Source organism: Lycium barbarum, chromosome 4 (assembly GCF_019175385.1).
Source record: "Lycium barbarum isolate Lr01 chromosome 4, ASM1917538v2, whole genome shotgun sequence".
NCBI lineage: Eukaryota > Viridiplantae > Streptophyta > Magnoliopsida > Solanales > Solanaceae > Lycium > Lycium barbarum.
This window is the reverse complement of record NC_083340.1, coordinates 28,456,042-28,478,185: the sequence shown is the minus strand read 5'-3', so window position 1 is coordinate 28,478,185 and position 22,144 is coordinate 28,456,042. Positions and strand designations below refer to the sequence as shown.

The following is a 22,144-nucleotide window of genomic DNA, read 5'->3' as shown; positions in this document are numbered from 1 at the left end:
GCTGCGGTAGGCGCAACTAACTGCACCATTGGAAGCTCCTCCTCAATCTCCTTCACAACAGACAGTGGTGCTGCTATGTCACGACCCAACTGAAAGGTCATGACAGGCACCCGAAACTAATTCACTCAGGCACCTCTCATCGTACATTCACATTCACATCTAGGTGAGCCACATGGCCAGCTCATGATTTCTATACGTCAATAATATGAATCTCATTGGGCAAAGACATTTCTATATCGACATAAAAAACTATGCCCATGTACATATATACAAGCCGACGAGGCTAGAAAAATAATATACAAAATATGAGCCGACAAGGCTAAAAGACACCTGGCTATACACAACTGTCTACGAGCCTCTAAAGAGAGTATGTGACATCATATAGACGGGATAGGACCCCGCCATGCCCATATGTACATACACAAAAGAATAATACCCACAGCTGCAGCTCCGGATCAAATGGAGATCCTCTGTGCAGTCTCTGAACAAGTAATCTACTGATCACGTCTATCTCCCTTTCCACTTGCGGGCATGACGCAGAGTCCACAAACAAAAGGACGTCAGTACGAATAATGTATTGAGTATGTAAAGCATAATCAACATCATAGTATAAGCATAAGGAATAACATAAGATAGAAGAGTCATAGGATGATAGAGTCATTTATACCTCTAGCGACAATCATCATGTTTTCTTACTCGTTTTCTAATAGGAACCTTCCATTTCTAATGCTTACTTATATAGTAGTACCATACCCGACCATAGAGGTTCGGTGCCTCGCGTACCCGGCCATGACAAGGCTCGGTGTTATACGTATCTGGCCCAACCAAGGCTCAGTGTTATCCGTACCCAACTGCAGTGGTGTGCGCGCGATAGATATCATACCCGGCCATATAAGCTCGGTGTCCTTAATAATCATACTTTGATATGTACCTATATATATATATATATATATATATATATATACGTATGCTCAACATTATCATCATCATCATTACTTTATTATATCCTTCCTTAAAGGATCAACTATTATAGGATGAGACCAATGGTATCATAAGAATATCAAGAATCATGAGCCTTAGTGATTCTAAGAATGAAGTCATCTTGGAAGACATTGTGGAATTCACATGAAAGTATACAATGATGGGATAATGCCTTAAGAAAGAAGGGTTAGCCTTGCATACCTCTTTGTCTTCTTAACTACTTAACATTCACCGTCGAAGCTTGAAAAATCTACATTTAGAAGGGTCCATACCATGGTTAAGCCTTAAAGTTACTCTTAAATTCAAACTAGAATAATTCATGAGTTAACGAAAATTGGACAGCATTTCCCCTATTTCATTGACTTCCACCATATTACAAAACAACTCCCAACAACCATAATAACATCCACAATATCATAATCAAGTAATCACATTTCATTAAGTCTTCAAAATCCACTCTCATATTAAACTTATACTAACAACTTCATACCAACCCTTAGCACATTTTCATATAATGCTTCCTCATCCTCATTATTACCTTTCATAACAAGATTATAATCCATATCATACTAAGAATCATGACTCAAGTTAGCTTACTACTCAAAAACATCATGAAAACTACATTTAGACCTCATCTTCTACTTTCTCCTTCTACCCAAGTTGTTACACAACTAAACATTCTTGATAACATGAAATAAGCATGAAAACTAACCTTTTATATCATAAGAATGAGCTTTGGAGCAAGTTATCAACTCGTATGGAAACCCTAGCTTCAATTTGTTCTTTAAATCTACTAACCCTAATGAGCCTTCCAACACATGAACACCTTAATTCTTGCTATTTGATCTTTGTTTCCTCTTGGGTTTGAGTGGAATATGCTTGGAGAAGGGTTTTGGAGCTCTCAAGACTTGGGGGAAATGTGGGAAATGAAATAATGAACAAGGGTCATCTATTTAAACAAAATAACTAAAGCTGCCCGACCGAGTTATACGGACACTTATACGGTCCGTATAAGTGGACCATATAACTCCATCATGAACATACCCTTCTCTGGAAGGGTTATATGGACCGTAAATAGTTATACGGACCGTATAAGTGGTTGTACAACCCATATTTTCTGAACTTGCTCTCGGTGATTCGTTTGACTTCCAATCCTTGTGGAACCTTCTTGGAACTTATATAACACTTCATTAACCATACAATAGGCCCTATAGCAGCCCCTCAAGACATTACTAAATATGTATCAAATCAACTATCGCGAAAACCCTTCCAAACATGACCAAACATGACTTACATTTCACTTCCTTCAACAAACTTAGTTCCATCGATTCATATAACTTCAAAATCTTATGGCATGCTCTTAAAACTATTAGATACTCTCCTTAATCTCATAAGAACCTCGTGTTCATTTTAAACTCACATTAGCCTACTCACAAGACAACAATCTGAAATCTCCGAGATGTAACATGCTACTAGGCTCGGGTCACACGCCTTCAATAATAACACATCAACCTTAAGCTGCTCTAACTCTGCCTTCAAAGCATCAGTGCGTGTGGTCGGGCGAGCCATCTCCAATGCGGTCAATCTCATCTTAAATCCATCCAGCCGAGCGGATAGTGTCGTCCTCACAGGATCTAATGCCTCATCCACTCTCGTTCACATAATCATCGAGCTGGTTTACTATGATCTTTGACTGCTGGTCTGCTGTAGCCGTCTGTTTTGCAAATTTTCTAAAGTTGTCAATCGAGAAGGCATAGGGATCAACTCTGGCTGTACCCTGGGGCTGTGCAGCTAGGCCCGCTGGCTGTAGGGATAGCCTTGGAGTATGAGGAGCCGAAGTCTGCGGCTCAGGAATAGCAGTCTGAGTCTCAACGGAATCATCACCAATATCAGTAGCTGGAATCTCAGAATCTGCAATCTGTACAGTCTCAGTCATAGGGGCAGTAGTGGCGGGTAACTCCTGTGTAGAGTCACCTGCGGCCCCTGGATGAATCAGCTCCTGAGGTAGGGGTACCCCTCCAAGTGCCACTGGGAACCCATCCGCTTCCCCTTAGCCATCATCAACGGCCTCGTTCTTGCACTTTTCTACCGAATAAACTAACAAAGCTGTAATCCGGTGATCGATATCATGGATAAAATGCACCTGTGACCTTTGAACAAGATCATAATCAGGCATGGAAATATCAGTGAAGTGTTGGGCTGGGAAGGCCTTAACTGGATCTCAATACTAGCCAATGCCCTGAAATCAATCGGGTATCTGGACATCAATGCGGCTACAACAACCTGCCTGTCAGCCGTAAGAGCATTATCAGCCTGAGTGGATCTCAGTACTAGCCAATACCAAAACTTGCCCTCTAACGTCAACCATCTCTTTACTAACCGATTTGCCAAGTTAGTACACTCGGCTCTCTTGGTCGGGCGACCTACCATTGTAGCTACCTAGTCTCTGACGGACTATTCCTTGCGTCTGAGCAACTTATCTGCTAACTCAATTGTCTACCTCAGGACGGTGTAGTTATCACCGAAATATACACTTTGATGGCTTGGACAGATATATCAACACTCACCCCTCGGATCTCAATCTCGCTTCGCGAGGGTATCTCCCTCAATTTCTGGCTCCTCTTTCTGACTTTCCTGATCAAGGTCCCATATGCGGCATATATCTCACGAACCAAAATCGGGCAATAATCCCCAGGCATCTCCTGCATAAGCTCTAGCTGATAGTGACGAATGAGCTCTCTGGCACTGGGTAAGATCTCGAGCCCCTCAAAACTGATCTGCCTTTCTTCATTTATAGTGCGGTTCTCATGCTGGGTGTCATCACCTTTTAACTCAATGTCGTACTCATACAGTTGCCTAGCACCCTCAACAGTAAAACGATCCTCAAGTATCTTGCTTCTAAGTTCCCGAGCCCTAGCCGCCTCAGCATCAGTATCAGTATCATCCTCATCATCACCAGGCCATGAGCTCTAACGTGTCTAGGATTTAGAAGGTTCCTGAGAGGATTGAGCAGCATCCTCAGTAGACTGTGCTCGTACGGCAGGTGAGGCATCTCCAGATGCAACCTCTAAACCCTCCTCCTCGGATCCATCACCGGACCCAGACGTAGATGATTCCTCCTCGTCAGTCTGGGAGGACCTGGGTGGTGTAGGAGCCTGTACAGTGACCTTCCTGTTCCAAGGCGGAACGACAACCCTATTCTTCCTCATGGGCATAACCTTAGGCTCATCCTCCGATCTTTCGTCTCTAAGTGTGGGTTCGCCACTGGGCCTCCTTCGACCCGTTGTTCTTTGAGTTTTCCTCGAGCCACCCTCTCGGGTAGTAGTCAACTTGGGTGGCGCCATACCTGTAACCATCAAAGATCAAAATCTAGTTAATCTGTACGAGTGAAATCAAACACAATTAGTTTCAGAAAAAACTTTATCAGTTCTCTGAGGTTTGAAGTTTGCAGATCGTCGTTGCGCTTTGACGGTGCCGTCGAACCTGTCGACGGTGCCGTCGACACGTTTACAGCCCTAACAGCAGCAACTGTAAGCCTGCAAATATTTTTTCAATTTTTATTTTTATTTTTTTGTTCGGTTTTGCGTTTTTAACTCCAATCAATCAGAGAACCCATATTAAACTATTTTACATATTTGGAGTTTTGGGATTTCGGGTTACTCAGACTTTACCCTCATTTTTGACCTTCTCAACTTTTGGTAATTATCCGAGTTTTTGAAGGAATCCTTTAGCTACTAATCTAGCCTTTTGTGGGTATAGCGATATCAAACCTAGATTTTTAATCGAAATACCCTCCATCCCGTTGGAGTTACTCAGACTTCACTCCTCAAATTTCATTTTAACAGAATTCCTCTTTTACGGACCATTGATAGGCATAATGAACCAACAAGTTGATCAAAATGCTCGCCGACTCAATGAGGGCACGATAATCTTGTCCCCACGAGTCTTACTAACAGCAGTCATACCAAATTCCCTTCCCCCAACCACAATTTCACAAATTTGCAAATTTAAGCATGGATTTCATTCAACATGTACAAACGCTAAGTCATAATTTCTACCATTAGCATTTAACACCACAGATATCCCACATTTATCCCAGTTAAAAATCCCCCAACTAACTTTATTACAATCAAAGACAACCTAGGTCCCCTAATCCAACTTTGTAATTAATTTAGGAACCCTAGGCATCTTCTTTAGCAATTTTTGAACAAATAACAACGTCAAAACCAAGAGAAGGCCGAAATTCATGCACATACCTGATGTAGAAAGAAACTTTGAAGAAAACTTGACCAAAAATTAAAGAAAACTTAGGCAAGAACAGAGACTCTAGGGCAAAGGGTTTTGATTTCAGTGGTTTGTTTGTTTGTTTTAGGGTTATGGATTGTAATGGGTGTGATTTATGGAAGCAATTATGGGGAGTTATGGAGGGAGTTATGGGAACTGAAGAGTTTGAGTGGGAGTATTATACGCAGTGCGTGGGAAACAAAAAATACTTTGCATGTTATTTATTTTTAAAAACGCGACTGTTCTGCCTTTATTTTTTTTCAAATTTTTTGGATGAGTCGTCGACATGTCGATGGCTCGTCAGTGTGCTTTTACGACTCATAATACTTAACGTGCTGACCTATTGACGGGCACTTCGATAGCGTCGTCGAACGTGTCGACAGTCCGTCGACATGCTCGTCGACCTACTTACCTACAAAGCAGCAGTTGCTAACTCTCAGAAATTCAGCTCTGCATATCGTCATTGTACATTGATGGTCCGTCGACATGTCGACGGCCCGTCTCTATGCTCTATTGTAATTTTTTCGAGTTTCAATTCCTACGCACTCAACACCCGTTAAACAATAAAAATAAAACAAACAAAATAACTAAAACCTACAGAAGAAACCTTTTGCAGAATTTAAAACTTGGGTTGCCTCCCAAGAAGCGCTTGATTTAACGTCGCAGCACGACGGTGTTACCAATTTACTCTTGGTCAGGACTTGCCGAGTCATCATTTGTTCCCAGGTTTTTCAACCGCATTCAGTCAACAATTCTATCCCCCACAATAATACCATGGTAGTGCTTCACCCTCTGCCCGTTCACCTTAAATGTCCGAGTTCCATCTTCGGACTTCAATTCAATAGCTCCATGGGGTTAGACACTTACCACTTCAAAGGGGCCTGACCACCGTGATTTCAATTTTTCCGGTAGCAGCTTCAATCTAGAATTAAATAGCAGGACGCTATCACCCTTGGAGAATTTCCGCTTTAGGATTTTCTTCTCGTGATACTTCTTCATCCTCTTTATGTGCCGCGAATTTGTGGCACATTTGACGCCTTTTTACTATGAATTTTGGTTGTTTTCAAGTAAGTCTGGTTCTCGTTAATATTTTTTGTTGTGTTTTAGGAAAACAATGGCCCAAAAGCAAAAAGCAAAGAACAAAAGAAAAATTGGCCAGAAATGAAGAATCGACGTTCCGTCGATCAGCTGACGAATCGTCCTTTGAAGCGTCGATAAGCACGATTTTCTAGTGATGACAAAGTTGAAGACAACAAAGGACGGAGGCATCGATGAAGCATCGAACTGATCGACGATTCGTCGTTTGTGTCGTCAAGCAGGGCTTCTCAACAAGAGGAGAGAAAGACGGAATACTCAACGGAGCGTCGAACTAGTCGACGGTACCATCGAATGGAACACATTGCTGAAGGTACAAAGGACGGAGAAATCGACGGATCGTCGAACGATCGACGGTCCGTCGATCTTGCTATCGGGGGCAATTTTGTCAGTTGCTGCTGTGCATTTTTGGAGCCTATTTAAAGAACATTTTAGGTTTTTTTTAGCAGCCATATTTAATTGTAACCACGAAAAAGTTCTATTGGTGGGTGAGCATTGAATACTCCCCTTTTGGAGCTTAGTGAAGACAACAAGACTCCATTTTCCATCATCTTTATTACACTTTGTAAGCTTTATGTCTCATTTATTGCTTACTACTTTTGAGACCATAATGTGTGAGTAGTTTCTTTAATCAAAGTTGTGGACCCAAATGATGGGTGCTATGTAATGGGTATCTAACATTGTATATATATATAATGGGTTATGATGTGCTTTATTATTTCTCGTATTCATTGTTCTTTAAGTGGTTGCAAACACTTGTTCATGCAAAAACCCTAGTTTATTTGGAAAGATGAACTAGGGTGTGATTTGAAATAATATAACAAGGACTCGAGGCGCTAACCCTCGTTTAATGAACTCGCTTAGGATAAGATGAGTTCTACTTGGCATATTTAATCAATCTTATTTTCAACTTTTCTGCATTTGGGAAAATCATGAAAAGAAATACTTTCTAACTATTGGAAAATATTAGAATGTGCATTAGAGATTAAGTGCATACATAACTCCGACCCATTAGAAATATATCTTATTGACACCCATAGCATAACATCTAATCATCACGGGGACACAACTTTGGTTCTCCAAATCCAAACAAATTCCAAACACTTCAAAATAACGAATACAAACCAAATCTATTTTCAAAACATTCGGAATAGGATTAAAGCCTTTAAAGACTGGTATCTCATACAATTAGTACCCTTTTCTCTCCATATTCCCTGTGGGATTCGACCCCAACCTTGTTTGGGTTACTATATTTGACAACGTCCGCTTTACGCCATTAATAGGTGTAATTTTAGCGTATCACCTCTCTTTGCATAATGCTTCACTTTCATAGGCCTGATAGCGGAACTCATCCATCTCATTGAGTTGAAACAACCTGAGCTTGGTCGCTTCTTCCCAATTCATATTCAAATTCTTCAAGGCCCACATGGCCTTATGTTCGAGTTCAACTGGCAGGTGACATGCTTTGCCATAAACTAGCTTGAAAGACGAAGTCCAATCGGGGTCTTGAAAGCCGTCCGGTAAGCCCATAGAGCATTATCGAGCTTGCGGGCCCAATCAGTTCTGTTTGCATTCACCATTTTTGCTAAAATACTCCTTTATCTCCCGATTAGAGACTTCAGCTTGCCCACTTGTCTGAGGATGATACGGGGTTGCAACCCTATGCTTGACTCCATACTTCTCCATCAATTCCGCAAAGGCTTTATTGCAAAAGTGGGAACCACCATCACAGATTATTGCCCTTGGGGTACCAAAATGAGTAAATATGTTCTTTTTCAAGAATCCCATTTCACTCTTGGCTTCGTTATTAGGTAAAACTACCACTTCTACCCATTTAGAGACATAATCAACAGCCACCAAGATGTATTTCATTCCACAAAAGCTTACAAAGGGACCCATAAAATCAATTCCCCAAATATTGAACACTTCAACTTCCATTACAAAGTTCATAGGCATCTCTTGCCTCCTACCAATATTCCCCTGCCGTTGGCACTGATCACAAGACCGCACCATCATATTAGCATCATGAAAGAGGGTAGGCTAATAATAACCACATTTGAGAACCTTTGCAGCAGTACTCGTACCACTATGATGTCCCCCAACTAGAGAGCCGTGGCAAGCCTTCAAAATCTCTAATACCTCACTTTCTGGGACACAACGCCGAATAATGTTATCAGTAAAATTTCTGAAAAAGTACAGTTCATCCCAGTAGTACTGACGAACATCCTACAAAAATTTCTTTTTCTGATATGATTTGATCTCGTCGGGAATGATACCAGTCACCAAGTAGTTAGCAAAATCGGCAAACAAAAATGCCACCTACATAGACACCGCCAAAACTTGCTCATCCAGAAACGCATCTTCAATATCAAGTTCTTCTGCTGGTACCCCAGGTTCTTCAAGCCTAGAGAGATGGTCAGCAACCTGATTTTCGGACCCCTTTCGATCTTTTACCTCAAAATCAAACTCTTGTAACAACAGGACCCAACGAATCAATCGTAGCTTAGCGTCCTTCTTTGCTATCAGATAACTCAACGCAGTATGAACGGTGTACACTACGATCTTGGATCCCAACAAATAGGACCGAAACTTCTCAAAAGCATATACTATCGTAAGCAGCTCTTGTTCAGTCACCGTGTAGTTCATCTATGCCGCATTAAGTGTCATACTAGCATAGTAGATAGGGTGCATATTTTTATTGTGCCTCTGGCCAAGCACGACACCTATCGCGAAACCACTAGCATCACACATCAACTCAAAAGGCAAGGACCAATCAGGAGTAACAATAACAGGAGCAGTAGTGAGGCGCTCCTTTAATTCATCAAACACCTTTTGCCACTTGTCATCAAACACAAACTTAGCCTCTTTTTCAGGAAGCTTGCATATCGGGTTAGCAATCTTGGAGAAATCTTTGATGAAGCGCCTATAGAACCCAGCATGTCCCAAGAAACTTCGGACACCTTTGACTGAGATGGGTGGAAGAAGTTTTGCAATTATATCTATCTTGGCTTGATCGACCTCAATTCCCTTTTCTGAGATTTTGTGACCGAGGACAATCCCTTCCTTCACCATAAAGTGGCACTTCTCGCAATTTAGCACGAGATTTGTCTCTTCACATCTTTTCAGCACTTGGCTTAGATGGCCAAGAAAATCATCAAACGAATCACCCACAACAGAGAAATCATCCATAAACACCTCCAAGAAGTCTTCTACCATGTCAAATAAGATCGACATCATGCACCTTTGAAAAGTGGTTGATGTATTACACAGCCCAAAGGGTATTCGACTGAACGCAAACGTCCCATAAGGACAAGTAAAAGTCATTTTCTCTTGATCTTCTAAGGCAATGTTGATCTGATTATAGCGCGAGTACCCATCTAGGAAGCAATAGTAAGACCTCCCAGCCAGCCTGTCCAGCATCTGATCATTGAACAGCATGGGAAAATGGTCTTTACACGTGGCAGTATTGAGCTTCCTATAATCAATGCAAACACGCCATCCAGTAACTGTATGAGTGGGAATCAGCTCATTCTTTGCATTAGGTACCACGGTGATACCTCCTTTCTTGGGCACACATTGAACAGGACTCACCCACTTGTTGTCAACAATCGGATACACTACCTCAGCATCTAACCATTTTACGATCTCCTTCTTCACGACCTCTTGCATGTTCTAATTCAATCTTCACTGATGTTCAACACTCGGCTTGCTGTCCTCCTCTAGTTGAATTTTATGCTCACAAATACCAGAAGGAATACCCCGAATGTCTGCTATGGTCCAACCAATAGCACGTCTGTACTCGCGCAAAAGCTCTACTAAATGCTCAATCTATTCCTCAGTCAGTAATGCTGAAATGATCACTAGCAATGTCTTGTTCGGACCAAGGAACTCATACCTCAAGTGTGATGGGAGCTGCTTAAGCTCAAGCTTTGGTGGCTCAACAATAGAAGGCTTAGCTAGTGGAGTAGTTCTATTTGCAAGGTCAAGATCAAGCTTTCTTGGGAGGTAAGTGTAGGAACCCAAACCCTCAAGCGCATTTATAGTTTCCACGTAGGCCTCCATATCATAAGCATCAAAGTTCATCAGAACCGCAGCAAGAGCTTCTCCCAGACTATCTTCTTCCATTTTATGTTTGACAGCATCATCAATCCCATCAAACGAATCAATAACCGAAATACTCTCATAAGTGCTTGGCAACTTCATCCCCTTGCTTGCTTGGAGCGTCACTTCTTCATCATTCACTCAGAACTTAATTTCATTTTTTTAGAGTCCATAAGTGCTCTACCCGTAGCAAGGAACGGTCTTCCTAAGATGATGGAAATATCTCTATCTACCGCAAATCCAAAATAACGAAACCAGCAGGAAACATTAGCTTACCCACTTGCACCAACACATCATCTATAACCCCAACTGGCTTCTTGATAGATCTGTCTGCCATCTGTAATCGCATAGAAGTCAGTCTAGGAGTCCCCAGTCTGAATTGTTTGAAAATAGCAAGGGGCGTCAAGTTGATACTTGCCCCATTATCATACAGAGCACAGGCGAATGCATGAATCCCAATATTGCACCGAATGGTAAACTCCCCTAGATCTCCCTTCTTCTGAACTGTGGTGGAAGCAATAATCTAACTTACATGATGAGTTAAATTCACTGTCTCATGTTGAACAGACCTTTTCTTCGTAAGTAGGTCTTTCACAAACTTAGCAAATCGAGGTATCTCTTTGACAGCATCTAAGAATGAAAAATTTACTGTTAACTGCTTCAACTGATCATAGAACTTCTAACACTTAGCATCATCATTCTTCTTTGCCAACCTTTGTGGAAAGGGAGGCTTTGCTTTGTACATCTGAGTCAAAGGGTGAAGATCCCTTTTTATCATGTGTGTCCTTGTATCAGCAGCAACATCTGGAATATCAGCAACTTTTTCTTCACCACGGACCTCCTCATCAATAATAGGCACATCAGAATGCACCTTTTCTTCCTTAAAAATTGGATCTAGATCAACCACCTTTTTGTCAGCACCTCGAAGTATTTTACCACTTCTCATGCTAATAGCAAAAGTACGTTCCACGCCCCCACTATTCTTCGGGTTTGGAATAGTATTACTAGGAAGCCCACCTTTTCTAGCAGGATGTTGTTTTTTAGAAAGATCACGCATATGCTGTTCAAGATTCTGAATAGCTGTTGAATGAGAAACCACTGTCTCTGATAGCCTAGATAATGTCTTTTCAGTGTTTGTCTGACTTGCCAACACTTTTTCAAGCATTGACTCCAACGTCGAACTACTTTGATCATTAGACTGCCCTTTTGGTGGAATGTAAGGTTTGGAACTTCTGTTCCCGAAATAACCGTTGTTGTTGTTGTATCTACCTTGGTTCGGTCCACCATAGTTATTATTGTAGTTCCCTTGGTTGTTGTTGTAGTTCCCTTGGTTGTATGCACCCTTCCCTTGTTGAGGTCTCCAGTATCTCTGATTTGGCCTAGATACATCCCTTTCGCTACATAATCTACATATTAAACATTCTCAACTGGCTGTAGGGGACCCTCTTGATATGGTCCCTCGTGGCATGGGTACATTCCAGGCGGCATGCCTGAGATATCTTCACACACATTCACCTTCTTCGATTCCCTCTCATCAAGCCTCTTTGTCAGTAAAGATAGACCAGTGGGCAATTGTGCCAATGTTTGCTGCGTTTCCTGGCTATCTTTCGTAATATTTTGAATCAACGGTGTTCTAAGTGATAGCCCATCTAAATTACTTGAATGTCATGCTTGGTTGTGTGTACTAAATCGATCAAGTATATCAGTAATAGTAGCATAGGACTTGTTCATGAAACACCCGCTGGCAGCATTATTGGCTATCGCTTGGGTCATAGGATCCAAAACTTTGTAAAACTTCTCCTTCAAAATATGTTCTGGAAAACCATGGTTTGGACTCCTATCAAAATATTCTTTGTACCTCTTCCAAGCTTCAAAAATTTGTTCCCCATTACGTTATTTCAACTCGTAAATCTGATCATGAATTGCACCTTTTTTACTCGGGGGATACCATTTCCTGAGAAACACTTTGACCGTCTATTCCCATGTAGTAATAGAGTTTCGGGGCAGCTTTATGAACCATTTTCTCGCTTCTCCGGCTAACGAATATTTGAAGAGTTTCAGCCGAACCGCTTCTTGAGTCACACCCTGCTGGATATGCTGAGAGCACACATCCAGAAAGTTTGTTATATATTGATGAGGGTCATCATCGACTGCATTCCTAAAGCATCCCTTTTGTTTGAGCATATGATAGAGGGAATTATCAAACTTGATAGTAGTAGCCGTCACCCTCGGATGAATGATTACAGATGCAAAGTCTTTATCTGCTTCTGATTCATCAGCAAAAACATTCTCGACTGGAAGTTCGTTATTGGCCATGATCACCTGGTTTACAAGGTAGCAAACAAGGTGTGTTGGAATATGACAAAGACTTTAAGAAGAGTAAACACTATTTAGTAATTTCAAAATTGTATTCCCCGGCAACGGCGCCAAAATTTGATACGCTCAAATTACACCTATTAATGGTATAATGCGGACGTTGTCAAATATAGTAACCCAACAAGTTTGGGGTCGAATCCCACAAAGAATATGGTGTGAAAAGTTTACTAAATAAGTATTACACTAATCTTGCGGTCCTGGTGTATTCCAGAAAAAAGGGTTTTATAGTTGTTTTGGTTTCTGGACTAATTTAAAGTGACTAGAAATTTAAAGTTGTAAATATGTGGGTAAAAAGAACCAAGGTTGTGTCCCCGTCAGATAAAGTGTATGATCATGTGTATCGATCTTGATATATTTCTAATGGATCGTTTGTATGGATGCACTTAAACTCTATGTGAATCTGAACTATTTCCCAATAAGAAAAGATTATTTCTTTCTATGCTTTTTCCAAATATAAGAAAGTATGCATGAAGAATGGTTAATTATGCCAAGTAAAATCCTCTTATTCCTAAGTGAATTTATTAAACAAGGTTTAAAGCCTTGAGTTCTTGTTATTTGTTCTTACCTAACCCTAGCTATTTTCCCAAATAAACTAAAGTTTATGGCGTTAGCTAATGTTTGCAACCACTAACTATATGATGAAAACGAAGAACAAATAAACCCTAACAATCCATTATGCGTATATCATTCACGATCCCCAATCACAACACACCCATCCTTGGGTTCACAACCTTAGTAAAGGTGTTTAGCTACTCATGGCAACAAGAAAACAATACAAGATTGAAGATTGCATAATTGAATTTTGTATTGAACTTACGAATAAAACTTTAAAGTAATGAATGTAATTTGTCTGGAAAATCTTCAAAAGCAATAATAACTCAAAAGTAATTACTACAAGTCTAAAACTACAAATGTCTGAAAAATAAAACCTAAACAGATATTTATACAAGTTAAACTCGGAATAATCAATCCCAGTCCTGTTCCAGTTCGGCTTGCACTTTGATAGGTCTTCGTTGCACTTCTACGGTGATCGATATGTTCGTCGACCATAACGACGATCTGATGACTCTTTTTCACTCTGCAGGAACTCTATCGTCGAAGCACTTCGACGGACCGTCATTCATGTCGACGGTGCAAGTCGACGATCTGATGACTTTGTCACTTTGCCGGAACTTATCGACGAGGCAACTCGATGGACCGTCGAGCATGTTGACGGTCCGTCCTTACTGCTTATCAGAACAGATCACTTATTTTTCCTCATTTTTTTGCTTTTCGAGCATTCTAACTTCGAAATACCTTCACAACACACAAAACACATCAAACTAACACAAACTTGCTCGAAAACAAGTAAAACTTAGAGTGCAAAAGCATTAGATATGCCATAATTTCACGGCACATCAACAGTGCTGGCACAACTGAACGGTATGCAGACAGGAGACAGACTAACATTTCAGCAGAAGAGCTCCAATATAACTGTCAATCACTGAGAAATAGAGGGTAGAGCTTAGAGGGGTAAGAAGGAAGGAAAAACTAAACATCAAGTTGATCACTATTCATATGAATGATGGGGTTAATGGATACGTTCTCAGAAATCGCCAGCAGAATATAAGGAAAAATTGAATGGACCATAAGCATAAAATTTTAAACCCCAAAATGAACAGGAGAGGATTGTCGCTTTAACAAATCGATATAGCATCATAAGTCTGCAAATTGTGGTTACGGTTTATTAACCTAAGGTGTATCGACTCCAAGGAACCGTGAGGAGGATCATAAGTTGCGTAGTTCGAATATGTTCGGTCCGAATACGTGAGTAAGACTGCAAGTAAGTAAAGTAAATACCAGCAGATGCAGGTGAGAATAATGGCATCAACGTCAAAACGAGTTTTCAAAACGAGTTTTACTTCAACATTCGAGGACGAAGGGGGCTGCGTTTCATGCCCGCAGGTACAGATGCTCATCTTGGTTATCCTCCGGCTTAGGACTTCTGCCCAGCTGCTTGGAGAACTCTATTGTTCCGGGGCTTGAGCTATTTTGGTACTGACCCTTTTGACATAGACTTTGTTATACTCTTAGAGGTCTGTAGACATGTGTGGGTTGTATATATATGGTTTGGTCAGCTATACGGATGTAGTTCGTTTTGGATATTCCCGCGTATAGTGGCAGCCTTGTCGACTTGCATATTTTGTTATGTTTGGTTAACTGTGACTCCTCAGGAGACAGGTTCATTTTGATATATGGCATTATGAGTTTACAACACGTTTTTGCAAATTTCCCACATTGTCCTAGTATCAGTCTGATTATAACTAACAGGTTCATATACGAGTGTCTAGCTCGGGAACTAGTCATGGCCCATCAGTTTGGGTTGTGACAGACGCGACTGTGGTTCAACATGCGCCTCTATCACAACACACTGATCAAGGTTTGCGGATATGACCTGAGTTGGTGGGAGTGGAAGATAGTTGTGTTCATAACCCGAATTCTCCTAGTTCCCGGTTGGGAGTCTATTACACCTTCCTACTTCCCTAAGCTTGATCTATCTAAGTCATTTCCCCACTTTTCACAGTCCCCAAGGTGCAGCTGACGTGACTTCTCCGCCACCCCTACGTATGTACCTGCAATGACACTCTGACCGATGGCTGCTGACGTGACGGGAGTTGGTGAGAATAGAAACCAGCTGAACAACTATTGCGACCGAAGTGGGTTCCCGAAGTGGGTTCCTGGGCCCTGACACACTTTTACCCCCATACAGCTTGAACTTGTGAAAGAAACTGATTGATGTCTTGTGATCGTAAGAAAATGAAAGTCAGGACCTTCCACTCAAGGAAGACTATAACACTTCTAATAAGAATAGAAGAAACATCCCTAGTAGGATTCTATAAAGGACTTTAGATGAAAACTATGCTAGGAAACCGAGTCTCCGAACACCCTCCTTCCCACCAGGGGCGGAGCCAAGTGGTGGCTAAGGTGTTCACCCAAACCTCCTTCGACGAAAAATTACCATGTATACACAAGGTTAAAATTATTTTTTATGTATAAATAGTAGATGTTGAACCCCCTTGGCTTTCTCGTTTCTTATTCTTTTATATTTTTGAACCTCTTTAGTGAAAATCCTCGCTCCGCCACTGCTTCCCACCCACATTTTGAACTTTTGACCAAAAATAATATAAATAATAAACAATAACAAAACTACTGCAAACTCTTAAATAGTAACCAAAGTAACATAAACGCCATCTACAGTAATGTTTTATTTATTATTTTATTCAAAAAGTTTTAAAACAAAAGCTGAGAAAACACCATCTTTTACTTACGCCCAACATAGTCTGAAGTAGGGGTGTTTATGGGTCGGGTTGGATTGGTTTTGGTTCAAATCAATCTAGTCGGTTTTTAAAATTATTAAAATCAAATCAAACCAAATATAATACTTATTCATCGGTTTGGTTGTAGTCGTTTTTAAAACCAAACCAAACCAAACCAAATATAATACATATCCATCGGCTTGGGTCGGTTTTTAAGAAAATTAACGATATTTCTCTCTTTCATGTTTTTTTCCTACAATTAGGAGAGAATTTTCTATCGTTTTCCAACTTATAATCAGTTATTTCCCGTTTATTGTGGTAGCTATAGTTTCTTGCATTATGGAGAAAATGTCTTAGGATTTATGATTTTAATTATGTGAATAAAGTTTATAAGAAATACCAAAAAAAAATAAAAAAAATCTAGGTATTGCATATATATAACTATAAAAATTATGTATAAAATTTGTTGGTTCGATTCGGTTTTTTCTTCAGTTTGTTTTTAGTAAATTCAAAATCAAATCAAATATTATCGATTTTTAAAAATTCAAAACCAAACGTCTAAACCTAACTTAACTCAAGTAAATATCAATTTATTTAATCGGTTTGGTTTTGATGTTGACCAAACCGTGAACACCCAATTCCTTCGCAATTTTTTATTTACGATCTAAAATCATTTGATGATTCCATCTCACCTTCACTTTATCACTGCAATAGTGACAGTGCAATTAATTCAAATCACTCAAATGCTGAAATTCAATCGATCAAAAGAAAAAGGTAACTAATATTTTTACTATTTAAATTGCTTCAATGATTATTTTTCATTTTAAATGAATTGATTTAACTCCATTGTAAAGTGACACTGCTGAATACTATAATTAGCATTCTCTTTCTTATTTTTTACGCCTCACATCTTTGAGATTCTTAGGGCCCATTTGGCCATGAAATTTTTTCATTTTTTTTTTTTAGGAAAAAGGCTATTACTTTATTTGAAAATCAACATTTGGTCATGGAAATTCTAAATACAATTTAGAATTTGAAAAGCATCAAAAAACTTATTTTTACTTTTTTTTTTTTTTACTTTTTTCACTTTCAACAAATTCAAACAACCAAATATTCTTTGCAAAAACTATAACTAAACACAACTCCACCTTCAACTCCAACTCCAACTCCAAAATACCAAATAAAGTGAAAAAATATTTGGTTTTCATGACCAAACCCTACTTATTCTCCTTCATCTTTACCTTCTCTCTCTTTCTTGTTCCTTTGCTTTTCTTTTCTTTTTCCTTTGCTTTTCTTTTCTTTCTTTCATTTCGTTCAATACATGTAAGCTTAGTAAATTTCTACTTGAAAAAAATTACAAAACTTAAAGATGTAATAAGTGAAAATACTTATTTCACTTGAAAGACTCAAAATTGCGTCACTGAACACTTTGTATACAATGTTATACATAAATTTACATTGATATATACAATGTTATACATAAATTTACATTGATATACTTTTATACACTAAATATACATTGTTATATAGTGAATATATACTGCATAAAGGCAAAAGATACTCTTACATTATATATACTGTATAACTATGTATACATGTGTATAATCTTGTATAACTGTTTGTATGGACACATAGATACATGGATATATAATGTATATACATGTTTATGCATAATTATACATAGATATACAAAATATATACATATCATATATGATAGACTACTTTCCTCCCTTCAAAATTCATTTTAACAGTGAAAAATCAAATTCAACATCAAAAGTCCATCAACACCACATTAATATTGAACCATCTTTGCATATAAACCAGAGTCATATTCAGTTGAAAAGCGTTGGGATACTTCCCGATGGACATCTAGATTTTTTTTTTTTTAAGATTAATTTTCAATCTTTCTTATTAATAATATAAATTATTTGATTTGATGGACATCTAGATTAATAACCTATTTGGCCAAGTTTATTTTTCTCCCAAAAGTACTTATTTTTTCAATAAGTGCTTATTTTAAAAAAAGTTAGGTGTTTGGCCAAGTTTTTGAGAGAAAATAAGTGTTTTTGGGGAGTAACAGAAGCAGTTTTTCAGAAGCTAAAAAAAATAGCTTTTGTCCAAAAACACTTTTTTGAAAAATACTTTTGAGAAAAATATACTTAGAAGCACTTTTTAAAAGTTTGGTCAAACACTAATTATTGCTCAAAAGTACGTTTTAAATTAATTGGCCAAACAAAAACTGTTTTTAGTCAAAAGTACTTTTGAAAAAAAAATACTTTTGAAAATAAACTGTTTTTATAAGCTTGGCCAAACAGGCTATTAGTCTCTTTGTTTGCTCTAAAGAATACATACTCCGTATTCACATTGTTTTCCTTTTTGAAAATTATTTATAAATAAAAATAGATTACAATGAATTTTTTAGATTACAAAGATGTATTCATATGTAATATTCTGTCATAAATATAGTATATTAAAGTATCAAATTTAATATTTGGTCAAAATCTCTACATTTATTGTTGGTAATCCTAAATATTCTATTTTTATAAAGACGGTTAATTATTAGCTGTTATATATGAGGTAATTTTATAAAGAGAGTACTATTATAAAGTTGATTGTTGTTATTATAAGTAGGATGCTGTTATAGAGAAGTAAAATATAACATAAAAAATCAGTTTCGGAAAAACTTAGATGTTATAGAGATGTTATTATATGCCGATTTTATTATAAACAGTTCTGTGGCCAGGGATGAAAATGTAAATAAATACATACATCCAGTTATATTTATATCTGTAGCCCAATCACTTGCCGTTCTTACTAACCCTAGAAAATCTCTTAATCGCTCCGTCGCCTTTGATGTTCAGATCTTCCGGTGGTCGTGTCGCAGGTGACTTTCGCCCTTGTATGCGACAACCCTTTCTCAAACGGAAAAATTTCAGCAGGGCGAAAGTCGTCTGTGACCCGATAATGGAAGATCTAGTTATCAAAGGCTTCTAGGGGCGTTTTCATGTCGACTTCATTCGTATCTCTAAGCAGAGAATTCTCCCAGGTGAACTTTTCTTTATTAGTATTAATTAATGGATTCACTATTCTTTACTTCCTCGTTGGGCATATGCTGTAGATGTAATATTGATGTTATGTTCACAAAAGTTACTATTTTTGCGTGACTGGTAGTGAGATTTGTCTGTGTAAGAGACTAAGCTTCTTTTTTTTTTTTTTTTTTGGTTGGAATAAGTGACTAAGCTTTTTATTTGTAAATTAATTTTAGGAAGATGTGGTATGTGGGAGATGTCTTGGACACCAATTTAAGGGAGAATAAGTAACCGCTTTTGCAGTTATATGATTGTTCGCCTAGATTTGTTGAATGTCCAAGCAATTTTGGGCCTTATTATGTATGTTTGAGTCTCCGCGTTTATATATACACATACACACACAGACACAGAGCTCTTTGAGTTCGTACTCTGCAGTTTAAGGTGGATGGCGGTACAGATATAAATTATAAATATACCTGGATGTATTGGTCCTTTAATTGCCTTATTGTTATAATATGATTTGTTGGAAGAATATTAATGTATCCAGATAGTCTGTCTTGTAAGTTGTTTTTTGATACAGCCGCTGATTTTGACTAATGCACCGAGTTATTAGGTGTCTCACAAGCAAGACTTAATTGGCGTTCTCTACTAGATTTAGTTGATGATCAGGATAGATCTTTGATATTTGTCATTAACCAATTTATACACTGAAGGGATGAATGGAGGAGGAAATCAGTTCAGACAACTCTATTAGCAAGGGAAAGATAAAATGATTGATTCTGTTAAAAAAAAAAATGATTGATGAAGAGGCTTCTTAATTTAATGTTTGCTGAAGTGTTGTGGACACTCAGGCACTCTTGTAGGAGGCTAGGCTCGCTCACTGCTTCACTGGCATCTATGCTTTCCATTGATAACTTAATAAACGGACACAAGTTCTTGCAAAACAATTGTACACGTTAACCTCCGTGGGTTGATTGACAGTCAAACATTTTGTGTAAGCCACAGATAAGAGTTACAATATTATGATCTTTATCTCCAAAAAGAAGAAAGAAGTTACAAAATCAGAATATCTTGCCTTCCATTCCCTTTTTTTTTTTTTTTTTTTTTTTTTTGTAACTATGATGACCAGGCTAGCTCCATGGGGATACCTGATAACAGCAATCTTGGATGTGAGAAGAAATCACCTACCATTTTTGCCTCTTCCGAGATTTGAACCTGAGACCTCATGATGCTCAACCTACTTCATTGGCCACTAGGCCACACCCTTGGGTGTGCCCTTTCATTCCCTTTCTTGGGAGCCAGTGTATCCTATCCAGCTGCTGGCAGCAGCATATCTCATGTTGGTTGAGTATGAAGTTAATTATCCATCATTTGATTCATGTTTAGCTGTGGGTGATAGTGGAATTTTTTTTAAAGCTTGGGAGGGCGAGCTTGACAATTCTCTTCTTTGCTACTGTCATTACATCTCTCTGATTCCAGGTTTTTACTTCCCCTGTGGTGTGTGATGTATCATATCGTACTTGGTTATAAGGCCAGTAAAGCCTTGACTTATAATTCCTGTTCGCTATAGTGAGTACTTTATTGGTAATGCTGCAGACTGATTGAAAATTATTTAGTTTGGTGGGTTAGTTTGCTTTGTCGGTCAAGTTTCTTCCTGCAAGTTTGCTGGTTTTGTAGTGCTTAAAAGAATATCTATACATCTGCTCTTATATATATTGTGTAAAATCAAGTTTTTGACAGTCAAGGGTATGCTGTTTCCTTGTAACACCAAATGTTGACTGTCAAAAACTTGATTTGCAAGAGATTGGTGCGATTACTCAGTTTATTGTTCTCAGAAAAGATCACAGCTGCACTGACATCATTAAATAATCGGAAAAGGCTTAAAAATGCCCTTAAAATATTGGAAATGGTCAAAAATGCGCTTCTTCCGCCTATTGGGTTGAAAATGCCCTTAACGTTTTCTTTAGGTTCAAAAATGCCCTTTAGTTAAGGGAAAAATGAGATGGAATTTCATTAAACAAGTGGCCATTTTTTATTGGTCCACATAATTTCTGACCCAATTAAAAGATCCAATCAACACTCAAACCCGTTTAGAAGTTATCCTAACCCATCATTTACACCTCTTGTTCCTCTCACATGGTGATTTAAGCTTTTTCTCTCTTCTTTCTTTCTGGTCCCATTACCATGAACAACATATGACAGAGAGGCATGTGAATTGTCGTGAACAAGCTAAATCCCCTTCTCATCCCTTTGTTATGTTTTATTGCCTAGTAATTTCCAGTTTGTTAATAAAATCAAGCTTTTCAGTTCCCTAGTATTTAGAGCCCGGCACTTTTGTAACCCAAAACAAAAATTTTGGAATCAAATTAACCCATTTAAAAAAAAAAAAAAAAAAAAAAAAAAAGAACCAAACTAGGCTTTTGTATGCGTGAAAGGACCAAAGTGCACATTTATATTTTGGCCCTTTCACGCACAGAATCTGTGCGTGAAATCCTGCCCTAAAAACCCCCGACCCACCCTTTATTCTCTTCTCTTTCATTTCCTCCATCTTCACTCTTTCAACAAACTTTTGCACTTTCAAAAACATGTTTCAAAGTTTTGAAACTTCAATGTTTGCTATACAACCCGATATTTGCGAATGCAGTTATTACTGTAAATTAAAAACAGCAAAGACCCAAGATAATCCGGGTCGTCGTTTTTGGCGTTGTAAAGTGCCCGAAGTAAGTGTTTTTATAAGGATTAGTGTTTTTTTTTTCACGTTATCCATATATTTTACTTTAATAAACTGATTTTCTTTTAATGTTTATAGGATATGGGCGGTTGCAATACTTTCAGTGGGAAGATAGCATTCACGTGGATAAAACGGTGGCGGCGAAGTTTAAAAATTCAATTTTCAATAGAGATACTGTGACTTCACGCATCTCTAGAGATACCGCTAAGTTGGATTCGGAATTTAAGCTTGTGGAAGCAGAAGAAAAAATT

The 22,144-nt window shown here is 38.5% G+C and overlaps 1 long non-coding RNA gene across 1 annotated transcript; it reads left to right on the top strand.

The window, feature by feature from the left end:
• The first annotated feature begins 18,882 nt into the window (after positions 1–18,882).
• LOC132635719 (uncharacterized) lies at positions 18,883–20,873 on the top strand. The gene is made up of 2 exons (XR_009580692.1): positions 18,883–19,179; positions 20,292–20,873. It is a non-coding gene; the product is annotated as an uncharacterized LOC132635719 (long non-coding RNA).
• The last annotated feature ends 1,271 nt before the right edge of the window (positions 20,874–22,144 follow it).